At 41.0% G+C, this 12,677-nt stretch overlaps 1 pseudogene; it reads left to right on the top strand.

Moving 5' to 3' along the window:
- Positions 1-8,790: 8,790 nt before the first annotated feature.
- LOC129532685 (nucleophosmin-like) lies at positions 8,791-9,544 on the top strand (annotated as a pseudogene).
- The last annotated feature ends 3,133 nt before the right edge of the window (positions 9,545-12,677 follow it).

Raw genomic sequence — 12,677 nt, 5'->3', positions numbered from 1 at the left:
CCAGAATCAAAATGTATCTTCTTCCTTAATACAGTGATAAATTCCCACTGAAGCTGCCTAGATTATACTTCAATGAAACCAGAGGTCCAGAGAAGCTGCAGAAAAGAGACTGAAGTGACTTTCAATTTAAAGTAATTAGGAGTTCAGAAAAGGCAACCTTTCTGAATGTCAAAGTTCTACAGACTCTTAAGTTTTGAATTTGGAAATTGAAAACACTGTTGTGTTAAGTGGCACTGAGACATTTCACAAATGAACAAATTCTTAATTTTTCTACTCCTTTCTCTCCATCCATTCCTACCACAGGGGCAGATACATAGATGGTTTTTAGAAATATATGTAAATGAGTGGATGAATACATACATATCTTTGCATACCCATCAGAAATCTCAGCACCTTCTGGACATTTTTTAATATTAAGTTTGCATTTGTTATCTTGTGAATCATAATAAAAGACCAATGTGGTATAATTATTTTTCCAAGAGCCCTCCCAGTAGGCAGCAACATATGGTAAAAAGATCATGGGCTTCAGAATATAGATACAGATTTGAATCCTGGTCTCACTACCCCTTGTTTCCTTACATTAGATGTTTAACTTTCTTTTACCTCAACTTTCCTGCTTGTGAAATAGGAATAATAGTACCTATTTTGTGTTGGGAGAGACAGTTCTCTCCATGGATCTCTCAAACCCATATGCAGTGCGTACGGTATGCCAAGAATCCAAGGCCCTGTGTACTCTTTACCCAGGCTATTTGTCAGGGTTGTGCTTGCAGTGAGCAACTTGAGGGACAAAGTAATGTCTCCCACCCTGGAACAAAGAACACAACTACTTACTACTTGCTATAAAAGTAGTAGATTCTCCAAGCTCAATGTTCCTTGGCTATGACACAAACCCACTGTGCGTATAGTATACCTCTGGATCTGTGTCAGCTTGCCCTTTGAATCTTAGTAGCAAAGGGAGCTGATGCTGATGCTCTTTGCTGTGATGGTGAGTAATAAAGTTCTTTGTCTCTGACCTAGGAGTCTCAGGTCTTTGGCTAGCATCAGAAATAAGAGACTAATACTCGCTGGAAAATACATTTTAAACATTAATAGGTTAATTTATTAGCTTGTAAGTAGGGTAAAAGAAAACCCCTCACCTGACATTTTACAGAACTGTTGAAAGGCTAGATGCAGTAGCCTAAATAAAACACCTGGCACTGAATAGGCACTAAATAAACACACACACACAATTTTCCTTCAGCATCTCATTTAACTTTCCTTGACTATCTTAGATAAATAGTTCTTGACAAAATCATGATGGTGGCCAGGCATGGTGGTTCACGCCTGTAATCCCAGTACTTTGGGAGTCCGAGGTGGGTGGATCACCTGAGGTCAGGAGTTTGAGACCAGCCTGACCAATATGGTGAAACCCCGTCTCTACTAAAAATACAAAAGTTAGCCTGGCATGGCAGCGTGCACCTGTAGTCCCGGCTACTCGGCAGGCTGAAGCAGGAGAATCGATTGAACCCGGAAGGCGGAGGTTGCAGTGAGCCAAGATTGCACCACTGCACTCCAGCCTGGGTGACAGAGCAAGACTCTGTCTCAAAAAAAAAAAAAAAAAAAAAATTCATGATGGCAGGAAGGTTGCTCCTTCCTTTGCCTTTCCCATATAATGTCTCATATCCATCCCACAGGGAGTGGGGTAAAGTAACCAAATTCTCCTACAAGGGCTTATAGCAGTTACCTCTCTGGAGGTATAAGTGCCTGTAATAGAGGAAAACTGAAGAAGATGCAAGCCATGGGTCTCTAATAATGAAATTTCAAACATTAGGTGAGAGTAGATATTTGGGGGCAGGAGACCACATCTATACTCTTCAAACTCCAACACACTTGCCATATTCATTACCCTTCCATCCCGACACTGGATCCTCTGAAGTTTACTTCACATCAAGGGAGGGGAAGGATGGAAATTTTAGAAACAGAGTTTATGCCAAAATACAAAATCATTTTCTGATAACTGAGACGATCTATGTGATGCAAAAGAATGTAACAAAACAGACTCGTCACTGGATGCTTGTAACCTGGTCTTTACCTCCAAACATACCTAGAAACAAAAAGGTGCCTTGCTCTCTGCATTAGTTTTCTATTTCTGCTATAACAAATCACCACAAACTTGGTGGCTCAAACAACACAAATTTGTTGTCTGACAGTTCTGTAGATCAAAAGTCCAACACAGGTGTCATTAGGCTAAAATCAAAGTGTCAGCAGGGCTGGTGCCTCTGTGGAAGCCCTAGGACAGAATCTGTCTCCTTGCCTTTTCTGGCTTCTAGAGACTATGCTCATTTCTTAGCTCCTGGTCCATTTTCCCCATTCCTGGCAGGTCAAGCTCTTCTGACACTGCCATCTCTCTGGTTTGCCATAGCCAGAAAAGATTCTCAGCTTTTAAGAACTCCTTTGATGACATTGGGCCCACTGGGATAATCTAGGATAAGCTCCCAATCTCAAGGTCCTTAACCTTAACCACATCTGCAAAGACCCTTTTGCCAGATAAGGTAACATTCACACGTTGGGAAGAGGGGGATGATTAAGATGTAGAATAATTAGGACTTATTGGGACTTGGAGGGGCATTCTTCTGCTGACCACACTTGGCTTCTAGAAGCCTCCTGAGATTGACTCATTCCCAAAGATGTTCAACTTGACCATTTCTCAAGAGCATTAAAATGGCTCTAAAGGTAAAACATTTCTACCGTGGTGAGGCAAATGAACAGTGCCCAGTGATAGGGCATCTTTAATTTTTGTTTTAATTTCTATACATTACCAGAAAAAAATAATTACGGGAATGTTTTTGAGATTCTAAGGGAAGCCACTCAGTGCCAGTAACCATGGTGATGGAAATTCTGAGAAGAATGTTAACTTCCATTATGTGAGAGCAGATGAAACCAAAGCCTTGGCCCACACAGCAAACCTTTGGGTAGCAACGAGTTCTAGAAAAATGGAGCCTAAGGAGTCCAGATTGTTTTTCTTTGAAATACCAAGCAAGTCTAAAATGATTACTACCCATGAGATATATTTTTAATGATGTTAGGTTTGGGGGTGTGTTAGATTGTTTTGCATTGCTATAAATGAATACCTGAGGCTGAGTAATTTGTAAAAGAAAAGAGGTTTATTTGGCTCACATTTCTGCCTGGCAGTGGCTATAGTTGGCTTCTAGTGAGGCTTCAGGAAGCTTTTACTCATGGTAGAAGGCAAGGGGGGAGCAGGCATGTCACATAGCAAGAAGGGGAGCAAGAGAGAGAGAAGGAGGTGCCAGGCTCCTTTAAATTGTAAACTAACAGCAAGAACTCACTCATTCCCATGAGGAAGGGACCAGGCCATTCATGAGGGATCCTCCCTCATGACCCAAACACCCCCGACTAGGCCCTACCTCCAATTCTGAGGATCACGTTCCAACATAAGATTCAGAGAGTGAAAACATTCAAAGTCTACCAGGAGGTGATTAAAGTGATATGACAATGTGAGGTATATGTTACCTGGAAGGTAGCAGGAGCAGATGGTGGGAAGAAGAAAAGTGTGTAAGTACCTTGGAGATAGCACTCACAGGAAAATCTATTCATTCAAAAATATTTATTGAGCACCTCTGTATGAAAAAAGGCACTGTGTTAGGTGCTGTGGGCTTGAGGATAAATTAATCAAGAAGCCTATCCTGAGGGAATTTGCACTGTAATATTGGAGACAAGAAACAAATCATTCTTTGAGCATAGGAGATGAAGAGAGCTCTCTAGAGCAGTGCTTCTCAAACTTTCTTGCCCACGTGTCTTGTTAAAATGCAGATTCAGTAGGTCCAGGGTAAGGCCTGAGATTCTACGTTTTTAACAAGCTCCCAAACAATGATAGTGCCAATGCTGCCAGTCGCAGGACCATGCTTTCAGTAGCAAAAATCTAGAGCAGCATTTCTTATACCTCACTGTGCTTGAGAATCACCTGGGGCAACTTCACAAACAAAAGATGCCCAAGGCTCCTCCCACGTATTTCAGTTATAATTAGCTACAGTGAGACTCTGGCAACAGTATGTTGTGAAAGCTCCCATTATGATTTTAATATGCAGCTAAAGACTGAGTACTGTTAACACAAAGCATTACAGCTGTTGAAAAATCTTGGGTGTTGGTTCCTAAAATGTGGGCCCCAGACGCACAACATGAGTAATTGCAGGGAAACTGGTCAGAAATGTAAATTCCTGGGCCCTGCCCCAGGCCTACTGAATCAGAAACTGGGGTGGGGCAAAAAAAAAAAGTGTTTGAACACTTTCCAGATGATTCCAATGTGCAATCAAGTTTGAGACCCACCAATCTAGGGCAGCTGTTCCACACAGAGATGCACATTCGAATCAGCTGGAGTGTTTCAAACACACAGCTGTCCTCGCCTCACTCTAGTTCCTGAATCAATTGGTCTGCAGTGGAGTCCTGACTTGGATATTATTGAAAACATCCACAGGTAGCTCAGATGTGGCCCCAGACCAAGAACCACTGATGGAGGGTGTTGCCCAGAAAAATTATCCCCTTCTCTTCTCATTCATTTATTCATTTGTTCCACACATTTCACAGAGCAACTACCCAGTCCTCTGCATGAAAGAGCCCTCCCTCAAGAGCTTGGAAGCAACACAAAATGGGGAGTAGACCAGGTCTACTATCAGCCCAGAGATAAGAGACTCTGAACAGAGAAGACGGATCCAAGGGGGACAGCCTGGAGGCGGGGGACCCAGCTGGAGGCCAGCACAGTTGCCTGGGCGAGAGGTGAGCCCACCCTCCTGGAGAGGTGAGCCCTTCAGAGGAAGAGATGAGAAAAGGAAACCCCTGACTCATTACCGTCGGCCTTGGCTTGCCGTTCCATTGGCAGCCCTTTCTACCTGTGATCAATACGTGCCTATTTAGCAGCATACTCACTCTATCTCTCATTCTAGAGCACGCGTCCGCCCAGAGTTAATAAGTTTTAGAATGTCGGCGTCCTGTCATTGCATCATCCACAGATTCAGTGACCAGAGAGGAAGAAACATAGGGAAGCTTTATATTAATAAAGGTCTTGTGTTGAATATTCCTAAGGAACTGTCAAAAGTAAGCAGTTCGTATGCTTCTTTTCTGGTGACAATAATAGACTGGGCCCCATCCCTTCCCAGAGCTCCCGATAAGCAACTGGATCCAGTCTCCACTCCAGAACCTGAATGGACTTTTTGCTCAATACAGCTACTGCTGGCCAGTCAGCTTCATGGGACATGTGCCAAGAGGTCTTCCATTCCATCTTGAGTAAACAAATTAGAGTCCCAGCAAAAACTTTTCCCATGAGCCCTTTAACTGACCTAAATTCAACATATGTCATAATCTAGGAGGAAGCACCAAAATGGAAAACTACTTTAATTCACAGAAGCTAAAGGAGCAACTGTAATGTAAGTGGTTTCTACAAAGTATATATGCAGGATCAGCAAGCATGGGAAACGCACACCAGCCCCTGCAGGGATTCTGGGCTACGAGTGCATGAAGGCAGAGTCGAGACTGTGCATTCTAGAAGAAGAATCCCCTTGAGAGAGCATCTGATTCAAAATTCATCCAAATATGACTTAAAAGCCACCCAGGTTGTCATATTATCTGTAATGATTATTCACTAGAGCCAAGAGTGTTTATATTTTGAAGATCAGAACAAGATTCCCAACAAAACAGTAAGGGAGCATTTCAGGGAGCAGTGGGAATATGTGTGGGATTAAGCCAAATAATAAAGTCATTATTAGGGTGGGTATGGTGGCTCACACCTGTAATCCCAACACTTTGGAAGGCCAAGGCAAGAAGAGCGCATGAGCCCAGGAGTTCAAGTTCAGCCAGAGCAACCCTCAGGCTGAGGCAGGAGGGTCACTTGACCCAGGGAGGTCAATGCTGCAGTGAGCTGTGGTAGCACCACTGCACTTCAGCCTGGACAACAGAGTGAGACCCTGTCTCAAAAAAAAAAAAAAGTCATTACTTTAAAGGGCTTCCAAAGTCTATATAGAATGAACTGCCAGCAGCCCAAGGAATTATAAATGGAGCTCCATGTATTTATGCAAATGTTGAGGGCATATATTCATTTCAAAGAGTGTTTGGTTCCTGCTGTATTATCAATGCCTGTCAGTAAAACATAATGTTTAACACTATCTGGGTTTGAGTCCTGATTGCTACTAATTGACATGAGACCCTATGCAAGGTCCTCACTTTTCTCATCTATAAAATGGGAATAATAATAATGGTAACATCTACATCCCAAAGATTTTTGAGGCCGGGCATGGTGGCTCACTCCTGTAATCCCAGCACTTTGGGAGGCTGAGGCAGGTGCATCACCTGAGGTCAGGAGTTCAAGATCAGCCTGGCCAACATGGCAAAACCCCATCTCTACTAAAAATGCAAAAGTCAGCTGGGTGTGGGGGTGGGCACCTGTAGTCCTAGCTACAGGCTGAGGCAGGAGAATCGCTTGAACCTAGGAGGCGTAGGTTGCAGTGAGCCGAGACTGCACCACTGCACTCCAGCCTGGGTGACAGAGCGAGACTCGGTATCAAAAAAAAAAAAAAGATTATTGAGACAATGTATTAATATATAAGGTTATTAATATTGTATTGGGCATATTATAAGTACTCAATAAACTATGTCTAATATTATGATCCTTTCCAGGAAACTAAGGTTCTCAGCATGTCCATGGAGGCGGATTACATGGATCAGGGTAATAATATAATCCCAGCTGCTTGGGAGGCTGAGGCAGGAGGTTTGCTTGAGCCCAGGAGCTGGAGGCTGCAGTGAGCTATGATTGTGCCACTGCACTCCAGCCTGGGCAACAGGAAGAGACACTGTCTGGAAAAAAAAAAAAAAAAGAAAAGAAAAGGAAGGAAGGAAGGAGAAGGGAAGGGAAGGGAAGGACGGGAGAAAGGAGCATTGAGAGATGAAATCATCATTAAATAAGCATAGTAAACAGTAAATTAAAGAACAAAAATTCAACAATTCTGAATTATATGCCCCAAACAACAGATGAACATAACACATGCAATTAAATGAATATCTGAAATTCAAGAAAAACAGGAAGAAATAGATTGAAATTACAGACCTAACTATTCCAATATAAAAATAGCCAAATGTATCAGTTTTTGAGATTTTTCCATCTGCCTGGTACCGCTCTGAGCACTTTACATACATCGTCTCATTTAATCCTCACAACTCCATGTGGTAGGTATTGTTATTATCGTTCTCCCCATTTCACAGATAGGAAAGTAAGACCTTAAAAAGTTAAGTGACTTTGCCAAGGAAACTCAGCTAGTAATAGGTGAAGCTACGACTGAGACTCAAGTCTGTCTAACTCCACAGCCCATTCTCATAACCACAGTAGTGTGTTGCCTCTCAGTATGAAATAATCAGAAAGTTAATAATCAATAAATAATAAAATAATAGAAGACATTGCAGAGCTGATCAAGAGAATAAATCAGTTAGACAATGGAGAGAGGCAAAAGGTAGAATAGAATATACTTTTTTTTAAGAATATAAGGATGTATACAAATTTATCATATTATGGATGAAGGCAGACAAAAAGAAGTCAGAAAGCCTAATATTTCACAATATTAAAACAATAAAATTAAAAATTAAAGTTCAATCAGATTTATGTCAGCTTTATTTATAATAGCCAAAAACTGAAAACAACCCAAATGTTCACTAACTGAATGGATAAGCAAACTGTGGTGTGTCCGCACGATGGCATACTATGCAACAATTAAAAAAAAAAAAGAGCGTTGTGTTGGTACATGCAACACACTGACAGATCTAAAAAATCTGATTTTGAGCAAAAGAAGCCAGACACAAATGACTACATGCTGTACGATTGCACTTATATGACATTCCATAAATGGTAAAAACTATAGAGACAGAAATCAGACCAGTGATGCCAGGAACCAGGAATAGGAGAGGAAGTTGACTGCCAAGGGACGTGGGGAACTTCATGGAGAGACCTAAGCGTTCTATATCTTGATGGTGGTGGTTGCCACACAATTGTTTTGTTTTGTTTTGTTTTGTTTTTTTTGAGACGGAGTCTCACTCTGTCGCCCAGGCTACAGTGCAGTGGCATGTCTTGGCTCACTGCAGCCTCCACTTCCTGGGTTCAAGCAATTCTCCTGCCTCAGCCTCCCGAGTAGCTGGGACTACAGGTAAGCACTGCCACACCCAGCTAATTTTTGTCTTTTTTTTTTCTTTGAGATGGAGTCTCCCTCTGTCGCCCAGGCTGGAGTACAGTGGCATGATCTCAGCTCACTATAACCTCTGCCTTCCGGATTCGAGCGATTCCCCTGCCTCAGCCTCCTGAGTACCTGGGATTACAGGGGCGCACCACCACGCCTGGCTAATTTTTGTATTTTTAGTAGAGATGGGGTTTCACCATGTTGGCCAGGATGGTCTTGATCTCCCAACCTCGTGATCCACCCGCCTCGGCCTCCCAAAGTGCTGGGATTACAGATGTGAGCCACCACGCCTGGCCGGTTGCCACACAATTTTACACACTTGTAAAACCTCATTAAACTCTTTGGTTAGAAAAGGTAAATTTTATTGTATATAAATCATATCTCGGTGAACTAGAGTTTTTCAATGCATGCAGAATATAAAATCTCTACATCACATAAAAAAATTTTAAGTGCCTAAATACTTCCTACATCAAGAAAATAATTCTGTGCCTGGTGTGATTCTGTCCTGCACAGCTGTTCTCTGGAACGGTAGTTGTTTATCTCCGTCAGCCTTCTCTCTCACCGAAGTGTATGTCACCACCCCATGGAAGATTCAATGGACATGGACACAAGCCCCCTGTGGCTCCAGAACTATCTTTTGGTTGTGAACTAAAGGCCGATGAAGATGATCGGTTTAGGGTGGATAACGATGAAAATGAGCACCAGTTATCTTTAAGCACGGTCAGGTTAGGAGCTGTGTAAAAGATGAATTGCACATTGTTGAAGCAGAGGCAATGAATTATGAAGGCAGTCCTATTGAAGTAACACTGGCAACTTTGAAAATATCAGTACAGTCAACGGTTTCCCTTGGGGGCTTTGAAATAACATCAGCCGTGGGATTACAGTTGAAGTGTGGATCAAGGCCAATGCATATTAGTGGGCAGCACTTAGCAGCTGTGGAGGGAGAGGCAGAGTCAGAAGATGAAGAGCAGGGGGATGTGAAACTCTTAGGTATTTAATATATCTGGAAGGCAATCTTCCCCTGGAGGTAGCAGCAAGTTTCCACAGAAAAAAAAGTAAAACTTGCTGCTGCTGCTGCTGATGATGATGATGATAATTTTGATGATGAAGAAATTGAAGAAAAAGCTCCAGTGAAGAAATCTATATAAGATACTCCAGCCAAAAATGCACCAAAATCAAACCAAAATGGAAAAACTCAAAACTATCAAGACCAAGATCAAAAGGTCATGAATACTTAAAAAAAAAACAGGAAAAAACTCCTAAAAATCCAAAAAGGACCTAGTTCTATAGAAGACATTAAAGCTAAAATGCAAGCAAGTACAGAAAAAGCACATTGAACAGTCCTGGGCAATACTGCAAAATTAAGTCCACAGATGGGGACAGAGGAAAGAGAAATATAGTCCATGCTGAGTATCATCAGCCATCCAGACTGAAGTCTTCTGTTTTAATCTGAATCCCCTTTTCTGATTTGCCAGCCATGCTCCTTCCAGGCTGGAAACGAACTCACTCTTCATGTCCTAAAGCACTTTCTTTTGACGGCTGTGATTCTGTGGACCTAGCCCCTTGCTTTCTGTTACTTGCACATTTGCCTCACCTCTCTGACCATGTTTTAATCACCTTTGGGTCTCCTTGGCTGCTCAATAAATATTTGAATGAATCAAAAAAGAAAAGAAAAAAGAAAAAAAGTCCCTATACTACAGAATATTTTGAAATGATATTTATGTATTAAAATTGATGGAGTATTGCCACAGCAGTGCTTAGAAAAACACTCATTTTTCTAAATTAGGGAAGAAAGAAAAAAACACCATAAAAGCAAAGCCTTTATCTGCTAAGAGGCTAAAGTGAAAAGCCAAAAGAAAATAGTAAAATGAAAATAATAAAACTAACAACATAAATGAACAAAATGCTTATAAAGTTGAGTTGAGGCCGGGCACAATGACTCATGCCTATAATCCCAGCACTTTGGGAGGCCGAGGTGGGCAGATCACTTGAAGCCAGGAGCTCAAGACCAGCCTGCCCAACATGGTGAAACCCCGTCTCTACCAAAAATACAAAAATTAGCCAGGCGTGCTGGTGTGTGTTTGCAGTCCCAGCTACTCAGGAGGCTGAGGCAGGAGAATTGCTCGAACCTGGGAGCTGGAGGTTGCAGTGAGCAGAGATCACTTCACTGCACTCCAGCCTGGGCAACACAGCAAGAGACTCTGTCTCAAAAAAAAAAAAAAAAAAAAAAAGTTGAGTTGGTAAATCAAATTAATAGTTGGCTTTTTAAAAATTAATAAAGTTGAGGACATGTTCCAATTAACAAAAAAAGGAGAATTGGCAAATTTATCAAAAATAGTAAAATGCAGGGAGATAAATTAACAGAAAAGGGAGAATTGGCAAATTTATCAAAAATAATAAAATGCAGGGAGAGAAGTAAGATATCAGCAATGGATAGAAACAACCATTTTAAAGTCGGGATGATAATATTCTAAACTATGTATGAATAATCATTATCAATACTCTATGGATAGCTGCTAAAATATTAAATACTAAAATGGGTCACAGCAAAACAGAGAACACAAATGCACAAATAAACTAGTCACAGAAGTAGAAACAGTTATAAGAAGTTTATGCCCCCCTTCAAAATGGTACTAATGAAGTCGCTGAAGTATTTTCTTAAATTTTCTAAAAACAATTTACTCCTTTTGTTATTACCCAAACTATTCCAAAATAGAACAGCATGTAATTCAATTGATTTTTATGAGGTAAATGTGGTTTTGACCACAAAACCTAAAGACACCAACAAAGAAATTAAATGATAGCTCAATTCACTTGTGAACTTAAATACAAAAATTGAAAATAAAATCTAGGATACAAAGTATAAGTTTACAGAACAAATTCTGCAGCAGGGACTGGCTCCAAGAGAGAACAAGGAGCACCCTAGAGGACACAGCAAGATATTGCAACAAAAACATCACAGACCTTACCCCAGACCCAGAAGGCTTGGTTTACCAAGCTCCAAGCTTATTCAACCTGCAGCCCAGGACGGCTCTGAATGTGGCCCAGCACAAATTCATAAACTTTCTTAAAACATTATGAGATTTGTCTGCGATTTTTTTTTAGCTCATCAGCTATCATTAGTGTTCGTGTATCTTGTGTGTGGCCCAAGATAATTCTCCTTCTACCAATGTGGCACAGGGAAGCCAGAAGATTGGACACCCCTGGTTTAGACAATCATGCCAGGCACTGTGCAGGGCTTGGGACTACAAGACCACATAGACCCCAACATCGCGGAGCTTACATTCTACCAGAGGAGATAGACATTTATTAAGAAAAATTATTCAAGTCTTGGAAATAAGGCCAAAAGAGGACTGCATGTCTTTTCAAAGTCATACCAAAACTTCACTTAAGAGTCCCTGCCCCTACTCCAGTGCTTATTTCATTATCTAGCAGAATGTACCTTTATTTGATTCACTATTTACCACTGATTAAAGTGGAGCCTCTGTGGAGTTATACGTTACTTTGTAGACTTTTGTCTAGTGAAATACAAAAGACAACCCCAAAGGTTATAATTTTTTTGCCTATAGAACATTTCAGGAAACAGGAGTAGGATTTGGGTCTATAATATAGCAAACTTGCTTCAACATACCTTCCACAACTTACAAATGCTCTTTGAACCAGCCTAATTATGCTTCTAGTTTCCTGGGTTAGATCAATCTTTGGCATGCGGTCACTACACATTTGGATGAAAATCATTTTTAACTTTTTGAAAATTAAGGAGTTGATAAAATAGACAATAATTACATAAATAACCACCTAATTACAATTGTGGTAAGCAACTGGGGATGCAAAAGGGGTAACATACCTTGACCCATAGTGTCCTTGGAAGCTTAACCAAGGGCCTGAAGGATGGGTGCACTTAAATGAGGCGAATGGGCAGGAAAGAGCCCTCCATGAGCTTATCCTTCCCTGGGTGACTTTGTAGCTATATGCAGAGATTCCCTGAATCACAGAGTAAAGGAATCAAAAATTACTCTCTATAATAGCTAAAGAAAAGTTATATTTTTGCACCAAAGCAGATTTTAAAATAAAACTAATAATGATGACAATAATATCTACTGTTTACTGAGTGTTTATTTACGATGTCTCGGGTCTTGTACTAAACACTTGAAGTCAATTATCCTATTTAATTGTTATGACAACCCCATAAGGTAGGTACCATTATTATCTCCATTTTACAGATGAGAAAACTGAGGCTTAGAGAGGTTAAGTTACGTGCTCAAGGCAACACATCAGGCTTGCCTGATTTTAAATTTTATCTCCTTTGCTATCCTGTCTGTCTTCCAAAGATAGCTCCTCTTGTTTGTGCTACTTTATAATGGGGAAGGAGCACATTATTTTGGTGTTTTAACATATTTCTTGCAGACTGAAAGAAGGGAATGGGAAGGTGATGTGTGTGGAGGGTATTCAACGTTAACATTTGCTAGT

Source organism: Gorilla gorilla, chromosome 2, assembly GCF_029281585.2.
Source record: "Gorilla gorilla gorilla isolate KB3781 chromosome 2, NHGRI_mGorGor1-v2.1_pri, whole genome shotgun sequence".
NCBI lineage: Eukaryota > Metazoa > Chordata > Mammalia > Primates > Hominidae > Gorilla > Gorilla gorilla.
Note: the sequence above shows the minus strand (reverse complement) of the source record. Positions and strands in the feature narration are given on the sequence as shown.